Source organism: Lepisma saccharinum, chromosome 1, assembly GCF_977018435.1.
Source record: "Lepisma saccharinum chromosome 1, izLepSacc3.1, whole genome shotgun sequence".
Taxonomy (NCBI): domain Eukaryota; kingdom Metazoa; phylum Arthropoda; class Insecta; order Zygentoma; family Lepismatidae; genus Lepisma; species Lepisma saccharinum.
The window spans coordinates 81,405,539-81,412,401 of NC_139229.1; the positions used below are offsets into that span (position 1 = coordinate 81,405,539).

At 40.6% G+C, this 6,863-nt stretch overlaps 1 non-coding gene across 1 annotated transcript; it reads left to right on the forward strand.

The window, feature by feature from the left end:
* Positions 1-4,145: 4,145 nt before the first annotated feature.
* TRNAA-AGC (transfer RNA alanine (anticodon AGC)) lies at positions 4,146-4,218 on the forward strand. The gene has a single exon. It is a non-coding gene; the product is annotated as a tRNA-Ala (tRNA).
* The last annotated feature ends 2,645 nt before the right edge of the window (positions 4,219-6,863 follow it).

Consider the following 6,863-nt stretch of genomic DNA (forward strand, 5'->3'; position numbering starts at 1 on the left):
TGTTTTTTATACATCACTAAGCACTCTGTTGGCTTTCGCAAATAAGTAATGTGGGCGGCCTTGCCGATGCAGTAACGCCTTTTGCTGTTGTGGCGGGAAAGCAACAGTGTTAAGGCTCTTACCTGAGAAATACCTTCCAAGTACAGAAAGAAAATGTCCTCTTTCTGTGAATACAATATAGCCTACATGTACTATCATAGATATTTCTTCTTATTCATCAATCATTTTCAGCATTAAAACTAATCTCCATCCACTGTCAGAACGAAGTTAATGAAAACAAAACCACATGACTTCTGAGAAATAATTCCTTGCCTATGTATTAGTGCTGATGTTATATTACACACAAATATATTCGTCATATCCGTACAGCTCATAAAATACGGGTGATTCTCATAGAACCGACCCGACAAAATGAACTGTAATATAAAATATACCATGTAGATATTTACGTAATTTATACATGGCGTACCTTGGATAGTGCGCCCTTGATGGTTGATTCTGATTAGAGCATGCGTTGAAAGTGTCCGCAGTTTTCAAGAACGCCTTCAACCGCGTTTGCATATTCGCCGTGACTCGCCGCAGTGTTTCTCCGGTGGTGTTCCAGATTTCAGCCTAAAAGTTGTCCTTTAAAGCTTGTAACGTACGCTGTTTGTTTGCATACACCCTGTCCTTCAGTAAACCCCATAAGTAAATATACGGGCTGGGAAGGTCGGCGGATTTTGGGAGCGTGTCGCATGGGCACTTGCAAAGTGCAAACACGTTCGTACTTGCACTGCTACTGCTACGTGTCCTTGAAAAGCAGCCTAAGTGCTGCCACCTGTCGGACCACCCGCACACCATTCGACTCATCACGGCTCACGGATTATTATCTCGTAATTGTGAGCGGTTATATGCATTACTTGCAGCATTATTATCAAATTCATCAGGCCGGTTCTATAAGAATCACCCTGAATAAGGTCCCACAACTTCAATATATCAGCTAACTTGAGTTGTATGGCTTTATCACACGCGCTATATTCTTGTGCTCAAAATCCCTTATCAGCTGCCATTTGAACAACCAATAGGACTTCTCAGAACCATGTCTATTTGTTTACATTGACTTGGTTCTTACAGTGAACAAAGTATGGATGTCAAGGTGAGGTAGTGATAATTATCTTGGTTTTGCTACTGATGAGTCAAACGTTTGTAGTAAATTCCTGGAAGTAGAGGGTAAGGGACATAAATTACCTGACATTTTCGGTAAGAGAAGCGCCCGGAAAGAAATGTGCTACTTCACACCGTGCGATTTTTTTCCTCTGGGGATTCATTAAGTCCAAAGTTTATGCTGCGAAAATAAGAACAATCCCTGAATTGAAAGCAGAAATGCAAAGAGCTATCGACGGCTATGAGCCGCAGTTACGCGAAAAAGTGATTCAGAATTTTGTCAAAAGAATTCGAGTGTCAAATGCGTTATGGAGGACTTATCTCCACATCTAATGGCCATGTTTACCCTTTCAAATAATATAATAACTTTGCCAACTAATAAATATATAAAATGTTTATTTATTTTTTTTCTTAAATAAAATCCTGCTTTTTTTTTCGGGACACCCTTTATAAGTTATACGTAAGTGATACCTTTAAAATACCAATGGCCCATGGCTACAATATATCTACCTTATACGTTGCTATTACTATTGTAATTGTAATAATTGGATTGATTTATATTAGACTGGCCATATCTACGCGTAAATGTGGGAAACTAAGTTTCTGAATTTCCCCTTTCAACATTTTGTCCACTTTGATCCCTGCTATTATTTCTCCGTCTCGTAATTTCTCTTCTAAGAGTGGAACTTTGTTTTATTACATTTTGTTGTGGCGTTGGCAAGTAATTAATGACGTAGATGATTACCCTTCAAACGTAGCCGCTGCGTGTCGTATTGATTCTTGTGTTGGTCGTCCGCTTGGAGGGAGAGCCGTCCGTTCTCCGCCTCCGGGATCCAAAGAGCTAATTCAGAACAGCGCGAGGGTGTTTTGGATAGCTCCTCGCGGATCGAACGTCGAATGGGGCTGACTGGAGAGAGGGTTGAAGTGGGGAGGCGCATTGTATCTCGTGCTCGGGCACCATGAAGCTGTAAATGCTGGTTGATTAGAATTGTCGGTCTGCACACGCACGTGCTCCGAAATGCTCCTGCCTCTTGCCCAAGAGCGCTAAAAACGTTGGTTACTCCACGTAGCTTTTTGGGCGAAACTGCCACATCATATTAACCCAACCATCAACAACATAGGTCAAAGGGATCCTAGAAGGCGGATTTATAAAACGCCGAGACTAGATTAACTTAAAGTTAACAAATATACAAAGCAGAAAGTCACATAAGATAATACATACCCCAACGCCCAACCGGCTTAATGTAACATAAATCACTCCACGCCTTAGCTGGGCACTATTCGGACGGGTGGCCGTCGCAATATCAGGTTCAATATACAACAAATAAATTGAGTAAACCATTTAGGACAATGCCAGAAGAAATGCAAAAGCAAATATATGTAATAGAAAGAACTGATCAGGTCTAGCTACTTATCCTAATTCTAGTATAACTCCTGCAATGTAATACAATGTTAAATGCCCTATTAGCACGACCGTAGTGCGAAAGGGGAAAATACCAAAAACAAAGCAAACCAAGACATGGAGGAAAAAAAGGCTACAAATAATAAACTAATGTTGCAGAAACTTTAACAAAAAAGTAAAACCGCCAGGATTAGTCCTGTCCTGTCTTCGCAATATGATTTGCTGATCACTTCTACACGATGGAGACAGAGAGGAAAAACAAATGATTACATCATACCGTTCGTGGAGACCGTTTTTATTTGGCCAGGCACGGATCCACGGGGAGGGCGATAGGGGTGATCACCCCTCCCAACTGCCAGGTGTTTGGATATATTATTATGCCTAATATTTTTAAAGGCTCAAAATATTCTGTCAGGCTTGAGAATATTTTTTTTAAAAGTGTGATGTAAGTCCACTATATGCTCATCATACGATAATCGGAAATAGGCCAAATTTGAATCCGAACCACTGTGCTAGATTTCTCCAAAGGTGATCGGTTTGAGTTGATGTTTTAAGTCCACTTTATGCACAGTAAGGCTAATCGGGACTGTACCTACGATTTAAGGTGGGATCCGAACCACTGTGCCATGTGCCTCCGCCGGGTGTCGAACCCGGGACCCCTTGATTTCAAGACAACGACGCTACCACTGCGCCATCGGGGAGGCCCCAAAAGGTGATCGGGCCAGGGAACCTTTGATAATAGGTTTTTGTTTTATTTGTTTATTCACTTTACTCCTTATCGTTCAGTTTACTGTAGCAATGGAAGGAATTATGATAAGAACATACAATATAACATTCTATTTTTGCAAAACAATAATCTATAGAATATGAAATCAGCTTGGTTCCTGTTCACAGTACTATACATTCTTTACATAAAACAGTGCAAGTGTAGGTTACAATTGATTCTAGTTGAAGTTAGGTACCCGACTGAAAATCGCACCTCCAAACTGTAACTTCTGGATCCGCCACTGGTTTTGCCGACCTTGTTTGGCTTCAAATGTTTCCAGTGACATTAGAAAACATTCATCATCATCGTCGTGATGAGTTAGAACGGCAGAAAAACAAGGCAAAATAAGAACAAGTTATATTAACTCCCATCCCGCAAGGTCTATGTCAGTTGATTTTTTACTTTACTTTCTTTAAAGCCTTTCATTTCAATTGGGAATTCCTCTGAGAGCATTCGGCAGAATCCTCGTAGGACTTGCATTCGCTGTTACGTTATTTAGATATACAAGCATGTAAGTTCGCGGCTTCACCATACAATCGCAAATACCCAGCCGACAGCGAACGAAATTCTGCTGAATTTATAAAATCAGTGTAGTTCTTCGAAAAGAGAGAATTTTTTGGAAAAGTCATTGCGCAGTGGTATGTTAACTGTACACAAAAATACAAGGTAAACGATTTTCCAGCACTCGAATTTTCCAATCAAAACATTTCTTATTCAATTCACTCCCGCTGTGCTACAGTGAAAGTTTCTCACAACTCACCTTTTGCTGGACAAGGCGTGACTGTGTTCTACTTTATACAACAAGGTTAATCGGTAATTAAGTCCCACACATGTGGGGATGTAGCTCAGATGGTAGAGCGCTCGCTTAGCATGTGAGAGGTACTGGGATCGATACCCAGCATCTCCAAATTATGTTCAATTTTCTGATATCCACAGTCAGTCGGCGCATACCGTATTTTTTCAGTTTGCTGTTAGAATGTGTCATTTACCCACGAACTATTTTTGATCAGGAATTTGCTCCAATAATATTTGGTGGAAAACGTCAACAAAACCCGGCTTTCTCTCGCCTTGTAATCAAGGGTCCAGGATTCCGTTACCCGGTGAATGCACAAAGTTTGAGTGAGCATAAAGTAAGTACACTGTACGCACAGATAGGCTAATCGGGTGTCCGGAGGGGAGGGGGTCGAGCCGGTCCGTCGACCCCACCCCCTCCGTGGAAATTGGCATCGTTCATTTCAAATTATAAGAATTCACAAAGCTTGTTTCTTTTATTGCTCATAACATAAATAATGTTTAGGCAATTAGTTTTGGAACAAAATACGAAACTAAAAAAAAACTACAATAGATCGAAAGAAAATAGTGCAAGATACAGGAACCAGATTATTTCATCATATTATGTCATTAATTCAAAGAATAAAAGGTTCCACAGTCTTCAAAATTCCAAAAGTATAGTTTTATGTGAGAGGTCACACGATATAAACTGTATGACCAAAATTTCCACCAAATTTTAGAGTCTAAAAGTTAGTACAGTATTTCAGTATGAAATGTAAAAAAGAAAATGTATAATGAAAAACTATTGTGCTGGATTTTCGCTCATCTGGTGTATCGGGTAGAGGAGGTCTTCCCAAGGATATAATAATAATAATGAAATTTGTATTAAAATTGTTCTTCCATCAATTTATAATAGTTTTATTATATAATAACAATAATAACCATTATTATTATTACTGTTATTCAAGTTTTAACAATGGCCTGACCTCCTCTACAGAAATTTCTGTTGATGCCCATGGACCTACAGTTTAAAGCGGGATCCGACAGAGCCCATATGTGCCCCACAGGGTCTGGAACCCGGAGCCCCTTGATTACAAGGCTACGACGTTACCACTACGCCATCGGGGAGGCATGTTCGTGCAAAAGTGTTCACATAAGAGGTCGGTTATTTCCAATGAAAACAAGAAAACGAAGAGCAAATTGACATGTGACCGTATTTGACCTACCTCAACCTGATCACCTTTTTCCAACGCCAGGAACGCCCTCTGCCAGTCCTCGTCGTCGTTCGTCCTTCCGGAGGCGGCCACCAGGTGGTTCTCGGATTTAGAACACAGAACGGCTCGTTGCTCGCCGCTCGGGCCACCGGCGTGGCTGTTTTTGGCGAAGACCGTGGGTTCGGAGTTGGCCTTCTCCAGAGTTTCCCTGACGGGAGAGTTCCTCTCGGACAAGCTCTTCTTGGCGGCCGGCAGGACACGGCACGCAACCATTTGCTTGGTGCACTGACCTACCACGACCTTGACCCTGGCTGTTCCGGGCGAGGTGGGCACGGATCGCGTCCCTGACCCCGTAACGCTTCGCTCAGGCTCGCTCCGGTCGCCATCTTCGACCCGGGCGCTCGAAGCCCAAGCCGGAACCCTGTGTTTCGCGGCCGAAAGGTCCCTTGGATTGAATGAACACTTCGCGAAATACGCTTCCATCTCACGTAGCCACCTGCCACCTCCCGGATCACCTCGGCCACGATACCGGAAACGAAACTGAGGCACCGGAAAACGACGCCGAAAATCACCTCACATTACACATGCACTTGAACTGTGCGCACCGCCCTCCTGGCTTCTCTCGGCGCTCGGGAAACTCCTGACATCTAGCGATCGATCTGAGAACTAGGTGCAATGAACGCTCGCGACGCACGGGTGCTGTGCTGGCTGAAGGGGTTGATTGTAATTGGAGGGAAATTTCGCTCTTCGTAGGGAAATTTTCGAGCAACTTGAAAGTTAAGTAACTATAAAGAGAAGGAACACCAAAAAATTATTATCAGATGGGCAGGCACGTATCATTATTATGCTAATGTTAATTAATAATTTACCGAAAGTTTTGTTTTAAATATTAACTCATTCAAATACATACAACGAATGAGGACACGACATCAGTTCCAAATGGAATTTTATTTTTCATTCACTATAGTTCATAATGAAATAAAGACAAACCCCAAGGTTATTATATCTTATATTTTACTGTGTTTATATTAATTTCATATTTCATGTAAATTATATGCATTATATCAGTATCTCTTTATATTTTGTTTTGTACGTGTGATTCAGATCTGAAACATTCAGTGTAAAGATAATATTTGTACAATCTAGAATTTTAAATTTTGTATTGGAAAGTTACGTCTGACATTTTATGTTACTCTCTCAATCAAACTTGTACTATTATTTTAATGTATTGTTTTTTAGTAACTATACTTTCTGTTGTGTACATTTGCAATGTACTTTAGCGTTGACATGTTTTATGTTTATCAGAAAATATAGAACACTGTAATTGGGCATTCGCGGGTTGTGTTCAAATAAATAAATAAATAAACAAATAAACATCAAGGTATCTAGAAATATATTTCGGGGGGTCCGAACCAAGTGTCTCATAAATATTAATAGCGATGTAAATGTTTAAATTAAAATAAATAAATATTAATTAAAATGTAGAAATTACTTAATATTATATCGTTATTATTACACGAATAAGTAAAAGGACCGTATAAGAACAGTGGTGTGCCTAGGATTTTCG